This window comes from Camelus dromedarius, chromosome 11, assembly GCF_036321535.1.
Source record: "Camelus dromedarius isolate mCamDro1 chromosome 11, mCamDro1.pat, whole genome shotgun sequence".
NCBI lineage: Eukaryota > Metazoa > Chordata > Mammalia > Artiodactyla > Camelidae > Camelus > Camelus dromedarius.
The window spans coordinates 15,903,138-15,918,141 of NC_087446.1; positions in this window are offsets into that span (position 1 = coordinate 15,903,138).

Genomic DNA, 15,004 nt, shown 5'->3' on the forward strand with positions numbered 1-15,004 from the left:
GTAGCAGACCAGAAAAAAATTGATTTTTTTTAGAATAACATCCTTTTATCCCTTCTAATGCCCTTACCCTCTCAGGTTACCCAGTTTGTCAAGGCAATAAATAGCTTCTACCTCCTACTACGCTATGCTCAGTGGGTGCTTAGTAAGGTCAGACAACTAAATAAGAACAAAAAAAAAAAAAAAAAAAAAGAAAAGGGAACATTTTTATAAAAAGGCAGAAATATTAGAAACAAATGGAAAGATAGATATGGTTAGTTCATGGTAGTATTTTGCAGGGCATGCTTCAAGTTACATTAATTCTGTAAAATACTTTTATCGTGACACAATCAATGAAAAAAGTGCCATGTTCAAATACACGTGGAAGATCTGCATATGCTAAAAAATTCTAAGGCATATTTGCATATCCAGTGCTCTAACTCATGAAGAGAAGAGGCTTACTTAACTTTGCTTAGCTCTGTGATTCCCAGATGTGTCTGATTATAGAAGTCTTTCTATCATTCAATTCCTGTTAGGCAGCTTCCCAAATCAAGGCTTTGCAAATCACACTTTGGGAAAACATGGTTTGGGTTAGAAAGCCAAGAGTTGATTGTTCTCTTCCAAAATGAAAATTGAAAGGGTTAAATATGTTCAAAAGATAATTTTTTATATTTTATATTTGATTTTCTCATGTGGATATTCTTTATTTAGAAAATTAAAAATAAAACAACTGTCTGTGAGTTTTTCTTAGTAAAGCTGGGGCTCCTGTCACTCTGTGGGCTAGATGGCACTTTCATCCCTTAGATCAAAATTAAAAATTAACTGCAGGGCACTGAAAGATGCCATTTCCTTTTCCTCTACCCAATATACAGACAAGTAGAGTACAGCTATTTCCCAGCTGTTCCTATCTTCTGCAAGTATCCTGCTAGTCTTGTGACCAAGAGGAAAAAGCACGGCTCATGTAGAGAATGATGCTGACAGAAGGATCCCACTCTAAAGCCACATATCTATGAATTTAACTGGTCAAACTTACCAACAGTCTGAGGAAGTGTTTTGACAATCGTATTAATTTTTCAGAGCAGAAATTGAAGACCCGTGTGTCCTCAAATCATAAATTTCAGATCTCACTGGTAACAAGAAGAGAAAGGTTTCTCTCAATTATTTATATAGAAATTAAAAAAGCAACCTAACATGATTTCTAAACAAATTCTCGATTTTTGTAGATGTCATGTGTTTTCTATTAATTCAGACATGTCTGTTTTCAGAAAGAGGTACATTGATCTTGGTGTACAATGCATAGTATTCTAGAACTTCTAATACCATCTTCTTCACATGAGAAGCCTCCGTATGTGGGATAATCTTGATGGCAAGAGGTTAGGGGCATAGTTCTTGATGCAGTTACAGTCTAATAGAAAATATGCAAATTAGATACATAATTATAATACAGTTAGTTTACTGGAAATAGGTGTATGCAGAGTGCAAGAAAGGGTTTGAGGATTAGAGATATTTGAGCTGCTTCTAAAAATGATTTTTAAAATAGGAGTAATCAGAGAGACAAGAAACCATAATATGTCGTGTGTAAAGAACTATTAAGCATATAATCAAAGATACAAAATGACTGGAAGTGGCAAATTATAAAACTGAGGAGGTCAAGTATGACACAGTGTTCTTAGCTGGGTGAGTGGTGAGGGGGTTAAATGTGATGCTGCAAAATAATGCTGAGAATATATAAATAGGTTTAGAGGAGAGGATGACGAGCTTGTTGTAAGATTTTTTTTTTTTTCTAGAAGCATCTAAATGTTCAAATAGTAAACCCGGAGCAGAGAAGTCTTACTTAATGTTGACAATATTCATCATATAGGAGATAATTAAAAATATGACAGAGAATTAGATAATCCATATGGACAATGGGTTGGAAAAGATTTAGTGAGAACACCTTAATTTGAAGGAATGCATACAGAATATTACATCTAAATGCATTTTTTTTCCCTGTGGGGAAGGTAATTAGGCATATTTATTTTTTTGAAGAAGTACTGGGGATTGAACCCAGGACCTCATGCATGCTAAGCATGCCCTTTACCAACATCTAAATGCACATTATTTTAACATTACATACTATTTTCATATCTTATTTCCCTATAGATGATACTTACTTTTTAAAGTATGTTTAGACCCCAAAATCACAGTCTTTTGGTATTACCCAAATAATTTAAATATTTGTAAAAAGGAAGCATCTATTTTTTAAATAGCTTATCAGAATTAGTATTGAGCCCACAAACTATGAGGATAAGAAAAGTCTTACTTTTTTACTTTCTCTTCAATATGAGCAGAGAAATTCCAATTTTTAAATCATAAATGGCTCTCCATTTGTGATGATACTGTATGCAGAATATTTGGTGAATTACATTGAATTGTTATCCCTACATTAGTATGATTTCTTCAGTGTTCTTAATCAGGATAAATTCTCTTCCACTTTTCAAGGCTACTGAGCTGTAGAATTAGATCTAGATGGCACTATTTATCTTAGGAGGGCAACATGACATAATGGAGATTACCATGGACTCTGAAATTTGAAAAATCCAAGCTAAAATAAGAAGCTACTTTCAGAGTAAGAAAGTATACCTCCATCTGCTGTGCTCACCTCCACCTGTCACAGAGCTTAAACGTAGATCTCAAAGACTGTTTACATATGTAACACTCAATATCATATATACCTCTGTGAAGTAGAAGGCCAGGCTACTTTGCTTCCAAGGAATTTGGATACTGCCTTCAAAATCTCATATCAGAATCGTCCATCACTGGAAGGAATCCATTCTGAAGGTGCATGTTATAGCCGTTGACACCTTCTGCCACACCATTTTGCTTACTGAGTGGTGAAGGGTCTTCCATCTCTGATGAATCTTTTGGAGTCAAATTCCCATCCAATGTTCTGCTTTTCACTGCAGCACAAACATACTTCCATGACTCTCAGCATTTGACTGACAGAGAAGCTACTTGTAACAAAGTTGCCTTGCTTGTTCCTAGTATTGGATTTGCCTGCTCACATCAGGTTTATCCTTCTTCCCTGTTCGAAGCTGGAAAACATAGTTAACTTGACCTAATGTCACGTCAAATAAGTATACAGTTGCTCTCTTATCTCGTTACCCAAATTATTTTTAGAAGAAAACTCAACCTGTATCACTTCACTGATAGAATTAGCTTTTAAGAACTAATTTTATTTTAAGAACTACCTATATTAAATACCGTAATTGTCGGTTTAAAACAAATTACTGGAACACAGCAGTACTTTTTAGACAAAGGGTAACAGCGATGTTTTTCCATAGAATTTTAATTTTTTTTAGTATGCACTGAATAATCACGTGCCACTCTGTAGTTGCTTTGAATGAAAAATAATAGTCAAACCCTGTGACTTGCTAGACTAGTGATAGTTATGTGTCCCCCCTTTCCTTCTTTCAGAAAAGCATTATGGAGGCACAGTTTGGTTTCTCTCTGCAGTTTGGTTACTCATTATCTGAATATACACATAACAAGGTGGTTTTCAACTATGTTTCTTTTTTTCCTTCCTGTTCTCCCCTGAGAATTGTGTCTTGAAGTTGTTTACTTGAAAGCTTAAATGGTAAAGGGACGAGAATTGGTATTTAGGATTCTGCAAGGGAGTAAGGAATTGAGGGCAGACCCCTGAGACTAGTCTGTGGTGACATATGAACACAATTATGGTCTCAAATTGGCCACTGAGAATCCATGAACCAAGGAGTAGGCTGTGAAAAGAGTCGGTGCCCTTTTGCTGAGAGAGGCTTGGTTCCTCAGCTACTTTCATAGACAGCTCAGATAGAACAAAGAAAGACAAACATGCAGGCTGAATGTGTAACCAGGGCAAAGGAAGAAAGGTTAATTAATAGCAGAGATGGTAAGGTTACAATGAAATCCAAGAAAAAGACCTTCTTCAGGACACCACTGGAAAGCAGAGCATGAAAGGTTCTTAAAGGGCAACAGGCACACACAGTGGAGAAAAAGTTAGATTTTTGTTATGCTGTAGAGTCTACATTTTTAAAGCGCTACTACAATGTGACTACAAAAATGTACACCGATCTCTTGAACCCCTTAGTTCGTATCTTCCCCCGCAGGATTGTATTAGTGAATTACAAATGGAAAAAAATTGTTAATATTACAATTTTATCAGCTGCTTCGGGTTCAGATGGATTCTGAATATTTGGAGCTGACAGTATCATCGCTGTTCTCTTCTTTTGTGAATTGTCAATGCACAGTGTTCTTATTTACCTGTTATCAATTAGTATTTCCTTCTAATTGTCTGAGGCATTTAAACTTTAATGATATAGACACGGTCTATTTTAAATATTTTGATTCATAGTTATCTGTGCTTTAATTGTGGTTTTCTTACATTTGAAGTTGTGATGTTTTATCCTGGAAATCTACTGATATTCTCCTTTGGGAGTTCTGTTACTTTTAAATTCGGAAAATTCCCCTACCCTAAATATTTTATTTATAATATCTTTATAATATATAACACAGTCAGTATTATATACAGCCGTGTTGTGATGTTATTAGGGCATCTTAAAAATGTACATTTGTGTTTGTTTCTGTCTTAATTTGAAAACTCCGAATCCTAGCCACTAGACCACCAGGGAACCACACTGTTTCTGTCTTAATTTGAAAATAGACAGTATTTCTAAAGCAGTCTATTTGTTCCCTTGGATTTTTTTTTAATAGAACAATACAAAGGGATGGAGGGAGATGATGGAGGGAAATAGGGAAATATTGCCTATTTCAGCAAGAGTGTTTGAAAAGTACTGGTGGTTGAGTAACGTATTAATAATATAGTAGAATTCTTAAGGGCAATAATTTCTTCAAAGCCATTACAAGCACCATATCTTTTAAAATGACACGTGTGACAAAAAGAACAGAAGAAACGATGGCATCTTCCCTGCTAAGCTACAACCCAAGGAGAATAGGAAATTGTCAAAATGATATATATAATTTTCCTTTTCCGCATAACATGTATAGTAAAACATTGCAAGAACATGGAATGCCATAGAATGTCAAAGGAAACCTATCAATGTGTTTAGCATTATGACATACCTATTAATTATGTAATTGAAAACTGTATGGTGTGTGTATTTAAAATATAAAATATCTAAAATTTATAATATATACATATTATTGGAGGAGACAATTTAGAATAATAAGGGACTTTATTCCAGTTTTCTCACAAAAGAAAAGTGGTAATTGTAAGTTAGTGAAATTTGTAAAAAGTCATGAAAGGGTCAGCACATGCATGCTTCACTTTTTTTAGTTACTGGAGTGGGATATGGTATGCTTGGACAGGAACAGAGTCGATTCTGATGTAATTTTCCATGGCGTTCTGTTTATTTTGACTATCTACAGGAGCATGAGGGCACTGACTATACGAATTGATATAGAATTATGGGTTTCATAATTATTTTCTTAACAAGCATGGAAAAAACAATTTTAATTAAAAGAGTAATTTGTTTAACAGCAAAAATATCATCTGAGAACTAAGCCAAAACTTTGGATTGAACAATGTTGATTGATTAAAGTTATTAAATCATAAGTAAGAATTACAGTTATTAAATCATAAGCAAGAATTACACATATACAGGAACATAAGATAATGATAATAATATTAATCATCATAATAAAAATGATTAAAAAAAGCATTCAGTATGCACCAAGCATTGCTTTGAGCACTTTAGATACCTCTTAATCTTCTTAGATTCATTTAGTCTTCTTGAAAACTCTGCGAGGAAGGTATTAACAATGCCTCTGACACCTTTTTATTTAGTTTTTTTAAGTTCAGAACAAAAATGTTAAAGCTACAGAGATAATATGAAGCAACAGTAAGAAAAACTAAAACAAAGACAAAATAAATAAGATATGAATCCAATTCTGTCTGATTTTAGTGTGTTATACGGGTATTTAGCACTTCTAAAACATTTTATTTTTCATCATATGTGATAAAATTATTTAAAAAAAAAAAAAGAGAATCATCTCATAATTCAGGATAGTGGTTTCCAGTGGGAGGGAGGAGGAGAGGACGACGTAGGGAAGGAGCAGATAGAGAGGCATTTTTTGCAGTGCTTGCTACTTAAGTTGGATGGTAGATTCACAGGTGTTTCTATATTTACTACCATTATGTGACATTTATTGTTCATATGTATATGTATCAAATTGTACATAATAAAACCATTTTAGAAGTTCCTACAAAATATTCTTAATTTAAAAAATCCCTTTAGGTAATACAAAAGATATATGTTATGTGGACTGGTTGGACCTTTCCCAAACTTTTGTACTCAAAATACTGGGCGTATAGAGAGCAAATGAGATCATCAGTATTATTTCCAGAAAGTTGGCTTAGTTATGCTTACTTATGGAATATAATAGGGTGAACAAATCCAACAGAATGTACATGATTTAACACAGGATCTAATTTTTATTATCATCATACACAATGCAAAAAAAAGGATTTGCCTATAACATCTTACTCACTTTCTCCATAAGCACTTATTTTGAAATGTTCATTGAATTGGCACAACAGAAAAGACAACTAATTTCCCTTCCCTAGCCTTTAAATAGATTGTTTTGTTTTGTCATGTAGACACACACTCACACACACACACACACACACACTCACAAATGGCAGCACTGTCTAAACACAGGACAAAAGGATACACTGGTGCATAAGCGAGGAGTAACTGATGTATTACATCACAGTGGGTTTCCTCTATAACTCTTGCTAGTAGTTCCGGAGACATATACAGTAAACAGTGAAATACACAGCATTAATCTATAGGGAAACGCTTTCCTAAGTGGAAAAGCTACATAAACATTCAAGCATGATAAAATATTTAGCTCTTCATCTTCAATATCTTTTAGTAAACTTTCAAAGCTCAAGACAAGATTTTATGGACTTATAAGTAATATAAATGCACAACATTAGAGGATAATTTCTGGAAGTTGGACATAGTCCCTAGATTTCACTCTTAGCTAGATTCATCTCAAATATTTATGTCTTAATTCTAAATATAAAACACACTGGTTTTTTTTAGAGATCCTAAAACAGACTCATTGGTAATTACTTAAATGTGAAACAAAGCAAAAATAAACAATAAATTTAATTTTATATTGAAGAATTCCCTACTAGTTAGATAAGAACTTTACAAGTATTTTCTATACACATTTTCACATAATTAAGAAACATTGTCTGTGTTAGTGTCAACTTAATTTTTCAGGAAGTCCTCAAGAGAAAGCAGAATAATTTAACAGCTATGTTTGTGATTTTATTTTTATTACCATAAACCATTTGCTAAATTTATGAGGGTGAAGGAAAACAAAATTTTAATCTCCATAAAACTGTTGAAGTCTGAATATTAACTTCAGATTTATACAGCATTCCCCTTTCCATGGCTTGTACTTTCTACCTGCCTGGTGTAACAAGCAGGGTTTTCATACACAACTCAAGGAGAGAACACACTGCCTTGTATTTTCAAAGTAATTCAGATTTTCACATTTCATGCACTTGCATCTTGTGAACTTTCAGATTCTGAGATATAAGCCCTTTTGTAATGCTTTATAACATCTCTAAAACTACTAATAATGTAGAATTATTAATCATCTACTTGTTATGAAATCGACTACCTTCTCTTACTCTCTTTGCACCAGGAAATTCTGAGCCCACTTTTTCCAATTTTCTAAGTAATCAATATATGTCTTTAGCTTTAACCACTGCCATCTTCTCATTTTTAATTTGTTGTTATGAACCTATAAAACAAAGCAGAGGTTTCCACATCTCTTTTAACTTCCTTGAAAATGTGTATACCTTTTATCTCCCCCCTAAGATGTTCCTTCAGAGTAGCACTTTGTGTAATAAAACTTGTTCCTCTAGAACTCCACTGTCCAGTAAGGTATCTGCAAGCTACATTAACTACCTAAATTTAATTTTAAGTTAATTACAATTAAATGAAAGTTAAAATTTGGTTCCTCAGGGCACTAGGCACATTTTAAGGGCTCGGTAGCTACATGTGGCTTGTGATTATGCTATTGTACGGTGCAAAAACATTTTCATAATTACATTAAAACAGCAAAAAAAAGGAAAGATGTGAAAATATATATATATATTTATATTATTAAATATATAATAAGATATTATATATATGTATATATTTCTTTTGGTTTCTTCTAAGGGAATTAGTATTCTGTGTACCTCCTAAAATTCTGAAATTATGCCATCAAGAGTAAAGTGATGTGAATGTCCAGAAAGTTTGGAGTTGTCATAATCCACCAAAGCCATCCAAATACACCTAGAAATTTTTTCAGATAGAAGTTAGTTTCATATTAAAATAATGTTCTCATCATTTTTTCAATTTTCTTACTGGTTTTAAGGCCGTGTCTACACATAGTTAGTGGATAATTTATGCAGTTCTCTCAAAAACCAAACAAAATATTCATCGTTCAAAATGCTTAAAAGTTTGGAAATAAGAGTGGAGGGTTTTTTTTGGTTTCATTTCAGTTACATAGATCATTGCCTATACTATCAATTCACCGTTTAAAGTTTAAAGCATAGCCCTATTATTCTTTTTAATTAGGTTGAATTATATATTTTTTCCTGATTAGCAACTCTAATAAATGTGAACATTTAAAGTTTTATAGTCTTTATAGTAATATTCCTGCAGTTTTGCATTTTAGTGAGTTTTTCGTTATCCTCAAATTAAACACCTATTTTACTAAATAAATAAATACTTATTTATTTTTTAGTTAGTGCTTAGGATCTGTGCATGTTTTAAACATTTTGAAAAATATAAAGACTTTTTTTTCTAAGTTGTTTAAAACCTACATAGTTTAGTGCCCTGTATTCATATGTAATACATAAACCCCTTGAATTAAACACAATTTACAGTGGCTATTTAAGAATGTTACAAAGAGATAATACTTATATAACACAGGAAGAAATAAACCATAGATCCAGAGAATATTAGCTTCTTGAATGTTAAAGTTTTTCAGGAAGTAGAAATGCCAGTCCAACTTAAAATATCTTTATAGGTCTCTGTAGAGTCTCTCTAGTGATGGAGATTTGGTCTGTGACATTTCAGAGTATTTCCAGGTTCAGTAGTCATGCACTTTGACAAGGCTTCCTAGTGTAACTAATAACATAGTGGCTCTGGTGGGTCTCTGGCATCTGTAGGGAATCATCCCTATGTTCAGATTTACTATAAGGCCTGGTGAGCGCTGAAGTATTATTTAGGAGTTACTCAGCATCTATCTACTATTACTTGAAATTTTATTTTTGGAGTTTATTGAGCTAAAACTACAGGAGGGCAATGGGATGAGATTTCCTAGCAGACTATCTTAGATTTGTCAGTATTGTTGAATACATTGTTTAAATTAAATGTTATTCTTGAAGAGCAAAAAGTAGACAAAAATTATTCATCAAGCCAGAAGAGTTTGAAAATGGTTTTTCTAGACAGGGATGTTTGCTGTATTTAAGGAAAACATACAAACATGGTTATTAAATGTGCATATCTAAGGGGGAAAAATCTCTTTCTGATACGTGGAATGAGAAAAATATTTGCTGACAAAATTAAAATATATTAGATATATGCGGAATTTCTATCAATGGGACTTAAAAGCTTTATTTCTTGACACGTCTCTCAAGCAAGAAGGGTGTTATCCAGTTTGTTCTGGAAGTATTGCTTTAAGGATGCTCTAAATCAGAATAAAAGTGGAAATCTGTATCTTTGGGCTATTTTCTACGGAAACTGGCTGAGTCAAGTCAGTTTTTGATTGTGTGCCTAAGTGTTTATTCTATTGCATTTCCTAGGTTTACAGTCTTTCATTCGTTTGGTTAATTATGCCCTTTATGCTCTTTTTTTTTTTCCTGCCTTATTTCACTTTGTTGATTGGGAAACACCATTTTTAAGAGCCAGTCTTTCTGTGTACATGGTACATGTTACCATATGATCCTAATATTGTAAGTGAGAATGCTAAATCCTAGGACTGACTGAGACCCAGAATCCACTGTAACACTCTGCATCATCTAGAATCCTTTGACCATTTTTATTTTATTAATTATTAATATGTATTTAAGAGCTGAAAAGAAAGAATGAAAAATTGCTTTTTAGATCGAATGAATAGCTCATGATCATCTGCTAGAAATTTAGCAGGTATTCCTGAGAACACTGTTGAGTTTGAAAGATTATTCTTAAGTTAAGCATTTTGCTTAGGAACAATTATATGTGGATTATAAGTATTATATTTAAACAAACCACAGTTTATTAGGAAGACCACCACCGAGGGGATTTTAAAACATAATAAACAAAAATAAACTGTGTAGAAACCTCAGAAAGTGAAGGATAAAAAAGATTAAAATATACTGATTGTAAAAATAAAGATAATTTTTCATTTTAGAGGAAGGGGCAAAGCAGTATTGTATACAGAACAAGTACAGAAGGGGAGTTAAATTATAAGAATATATTAATATTATCAAAATATACTCATTTTCATTATTATTGTCATTATTGGATCATATTGGAATTAATCTGTAGAATCGCATTTAGTCATTATGCAATAAAAGCCAAATGTTCAGCTTATCGATTTTCTAAATATTTTTAAAATAACCATCTAATATTAAAAAAGAATGATGATCCTGCAGTTTTTAAAGAAATATGACTAAGAATTTCTCTATATGTTTATGATAAAATAGTAAATGTTCTATAGATATTTAGGTAGACTTTTAAAATTTGACAACACATGTCACCTAATCTTTAAGAAAATAAAACAAGGAAGGAAGGTAAGGAGTACAGCAGATTGAAATAGGGTAACCATGAGGGACCTCTTTATTTAAAAAGTGTATTTGAGCAAAGGGTTAAAGTGTAGATGAAGGAGCTAGCCTGTGAATTTGTGAAAGAAGAACATCATGGACTGAGAAGAGCAAGTGCGAAGGCCCTGGGGTAGAAAGCCTAATTGGTAAGCTCAAAATTCATCAAGAAAGCCATTATAGCTAAAACGATATGTAAGGTAAGAAGTCTGTAGGAGTGTACATCAAAGAAGTAATGAACAGATATGTGGGATTTTTCAGAATGCTATAAAAACATTTTTTGTGTGTGCTAAATGATATGAGGAAGGCATTGTAAAACTTTTGAGAAAAAGAAGAAACTCCAATCTAAGCATATTTTACAAAGGATCATCTGGCTTCTGTATTAAGAACATACACTAAGGAACAGATGATGGAATTAGGAAGATCTTTAAGAGGCCTTCGCTACAGTCTAGACTTGAACCAGAGAGGGAGTACTGGAGGGGTGACAAAATGTCTAGTTCTGTATATATGTGAATGGATTTGACATGGTAGTGAGAGAAAGGAAGAAGGCAGAGAAGACCCCTGGACTTGGGCCTGTGCACCTAGAAAGATAGAATTGCCATCAACTAACGTGTGTAGAAGACTGAGACAGGAGCAGATTGGGATGGGGAAATTGATATCGAGGAGACCAGGTCTGAGACGTCTCTTAGCTATCCAAACAGAGATGTTCAGTAGGCCATTGAGTAGACAAATGTTGCATTCATAACAGATGCAGATATGGGAGACTTCAGCATATAGGCTGCATGAGATTACCATGGGACTTAGCACACACAGAGAAGAAAGGTCCCTGGGCCTTGGGTCTCTCCGTCTTTAAGAGATTGAAGCTATGAGGAGGAATCAGCAAGTGGGACTAAGGAGGAATGACCAGTGATGACTGAAAAATAGTAGTGGTGAGGAGTGGCCCTGGAAGCCAGCCATTAAAATGTTCTCATGGGAAGGGAGTAATAGATCAATGTGTCCAGTAGTGCTGCAATTTGATGAGAACTGAGAAATAACATGAGGTTCAGTACCACAGTAGTCATCGATGGCCTTGGCAAGGAAGTTTTCAAAGTTTTAAATGGGGAATAATCTCACTGGAGTGTGTTTAAGAAAAAAAACGGAGGATGAGGATCGAAGAGCAGAAGCAATCCTAGTACAACATAGGAATATTATAGCAGGACACATGATAATTCTGAGCTCTTTATATACACAAGCTCATTAAATCCTCATAGAAATTCTTGAGGCAGGGATACACCTCTCTCCCCTTAGGACAGACTGAGTGACTTTAAATTTACAAAGGAAGGTGTGCAAGGGTTAGACACAGATGAAGTTTATCTGATGCCAGATTGCAAGAATATAGCCTGACTCTATTTCACATTCTGGAAGAACAGAAAAGAGAGACTATTGAGAAAATGCCATCTGAGTTCAGTTTTAAAGAACAAAAAGTGGAAGAATATGCCTAGTATAAGTAGTGATGAGATAGGAAAGAGAAATAAATTCCTTATAAGCATCACTTTTGCTGCAATCTTTACCGTCTTTTCTGCTTGATTTTCTTTAGCTCTGTTTAAATTTCCTGTAGATTTGTGACGATGTGCTTATAATAATTTACAGTCTATGCTACCATTCTAAGAAATGTTAAAAAAAAAAGGGAAAAAAGGCAGAGAGGAAGTGTTTGATTACACTGAGAAATAGAAGACACATGGAAAATAAGCTAAAATTAAGGCTATTTTTAGAAACTTACAATGAATTAAAAATAATTCTTACTCTCTTATATTAAGTATTTATTGAATTATTTTGCTTGTTTTGTGTTTAGGAATTTGTGGTGCAAGCAGGAACCTGAAATAGGTAAAAGATCTGTAAAATCACACATATTCTAAGAGTCTCGTGCTCACATGCAGCGTACAACACACTGCAAACATGTAGAAAAACTTTATATTCAGTAATTTACTAACCAAACTATTTTGAGAATAATACTATTTAAAACTAAACCATTTTTTAAAACTAAATTCTGATGGCCAAACTAATGCTCCTTTTGGTAAATTTTCATATCTTCTGAGCATTTTAAGAATCCTTCTTAACTAAATATAATTCCTTTACAGTTACTTGCAATCATGCCTTATAATCATTCTCTTTATGGAGAAAATTAAAAAATTTTCAATTTACTACTTGCTTTTTAATTTCCCTACTTGTCTGTATCTCTCCTTATAGGATATTGCATAATCGTCAGATCTAGTGCTGAAGGGATCCCACTTTAAAATGAACAGTCTATCTTGAATGTCAGAGAGCTACCACTGAATTCTTACAAGACATGTTTTAAAGCAAGATTGCATTTGTTTTTATTTGGGTAATTTTAAATTACTGGGTTGAACCTGTAAAGAATGATTACCCATTAGTGATGGTGAGATGATAAGTAAATTCGAAGTCTCACCCAGTATGGCCTGGTCTAGGAGACCTGCTGAGTCACCCAGCGCTCCACTTGGTACCTCTGGTCCTCTCCCAGAGAACTGCACAAGATGCAAATCAGCATCAGTGTGCCTGCTCTTCCTGGTCTTTTTGAACCACCAAATCATTTCTCTCCCATGTTTCCTTATTCAAATCCTAATTACCTGATAAAGCCCAATTCTACAGTCACATCCTTCTTCAGGTATCCCCGAGCTTTTGCTGCAGAAAGAATTTTCAATTTCCTATGTCAAATTGAACTTTATTTGTACATCATTTCTCCAGGGACATATACTACTTACTGTATTTTAGTTATTTATGTGCATGTCTCGCTGATCTTATCTTCATGTTATACTGGTTTCATTTTTCAGTGTCAATTGTATTACATCATGTCTTCCAAATCTGGATTTATTTCAGCCCATCTCCTGGTCACTTAAATTACATCTTGATTAAATTTTCAGTGAGGGATCATGGGTATTTTTTCAAAACCCTTGAATATCTGATAATATCTTTTTTGCTGACATCACATACGACAGGAGAACCATAGAAAAGCTAATGGCATCCAGTCCTTGATGTGTATTTTAGTGAAAATTCATATCTAATTAATCATTGTATCCATTAAATAGCAATCAGTATAGTGACTGTGACTTTTACTTTGTACGCTGTCAGCTTTTAAAAATGATCATTTCCTGAATGAAGGGCATGATTTATATTTCTCATTCTAGTATATATTTCTGGGCTCTAAACTTGTATATCCAAATGCTTATTTGACAGCTTTTCATGTAATAATTGTCACAACAAACTTCACCAATACTGTCCTTCATAGTCATAATACCATCCTGGGTAATGGCACCATCTCCATGCAGTCTCCCTCCCTAGATATAAAAATGGAAGTCACGTTTGACACTCCCCTACATCAACCACAGGTCAAAAATATGTTTTAAATATAACCATTTTGTCACTGCCATGGTAAAAATGACTACATTTATCTTTTGTTGTTTTCAATGTAATAGCCTCTTAACCAGCCTCCTTAATTAACTCCCCTTCTAATTCTTTTTCTACGAGAATTTAAAATACTTTAAAATAATCTTATTTTGTTTGTTTTCCATTTTTTATTTTTATTTTTTGGTGGGGGGAACTACTTAGATTCATTTATTTATTTAATTTTAGAGGAAGTACTGGGGATTGAACCCAGGACCTTGGGCATGCTAAGCATGCGCTCTACCACTTGACCTAATATCCTCCCACAATAACCTTTTAAAAATAGTATCAAATTACATAACTCACCTGCATAGAACTCGGTAATTTTTCATTTCATTTTATTTTATTTTATTTATTTTGGGGGGAGGAGGTAACTAGGTTTATTTTTAGAGGAGGTACTAGGGATCGAACCCAGGACCTTGTGCATGCTAAGCATTTGCTCTACCACTTGAGCTATACCCTGCCCCTTCATTGCATTTTAAATTCATGTTTTAACTGTTGCCTTGATGTGTGAATATTATACTACCTTAGTGCTTAAATAATGTCCTATTATTAAAAAAAAAAAAATTGAATGGTTGACACCATCACTAGAAGCACCCTTTTCCCGCTTCCCTTTGTATGCCCAGGCCTATGTAAGGCAAATGGTAGGAGAAGAGGTGTTACGGAGGCAAAGTTTGCTTTAGGCTCGAAAATTTAAACATTAACTACAACAAAGGAGACCACAAGCCTAACTATCTTTCT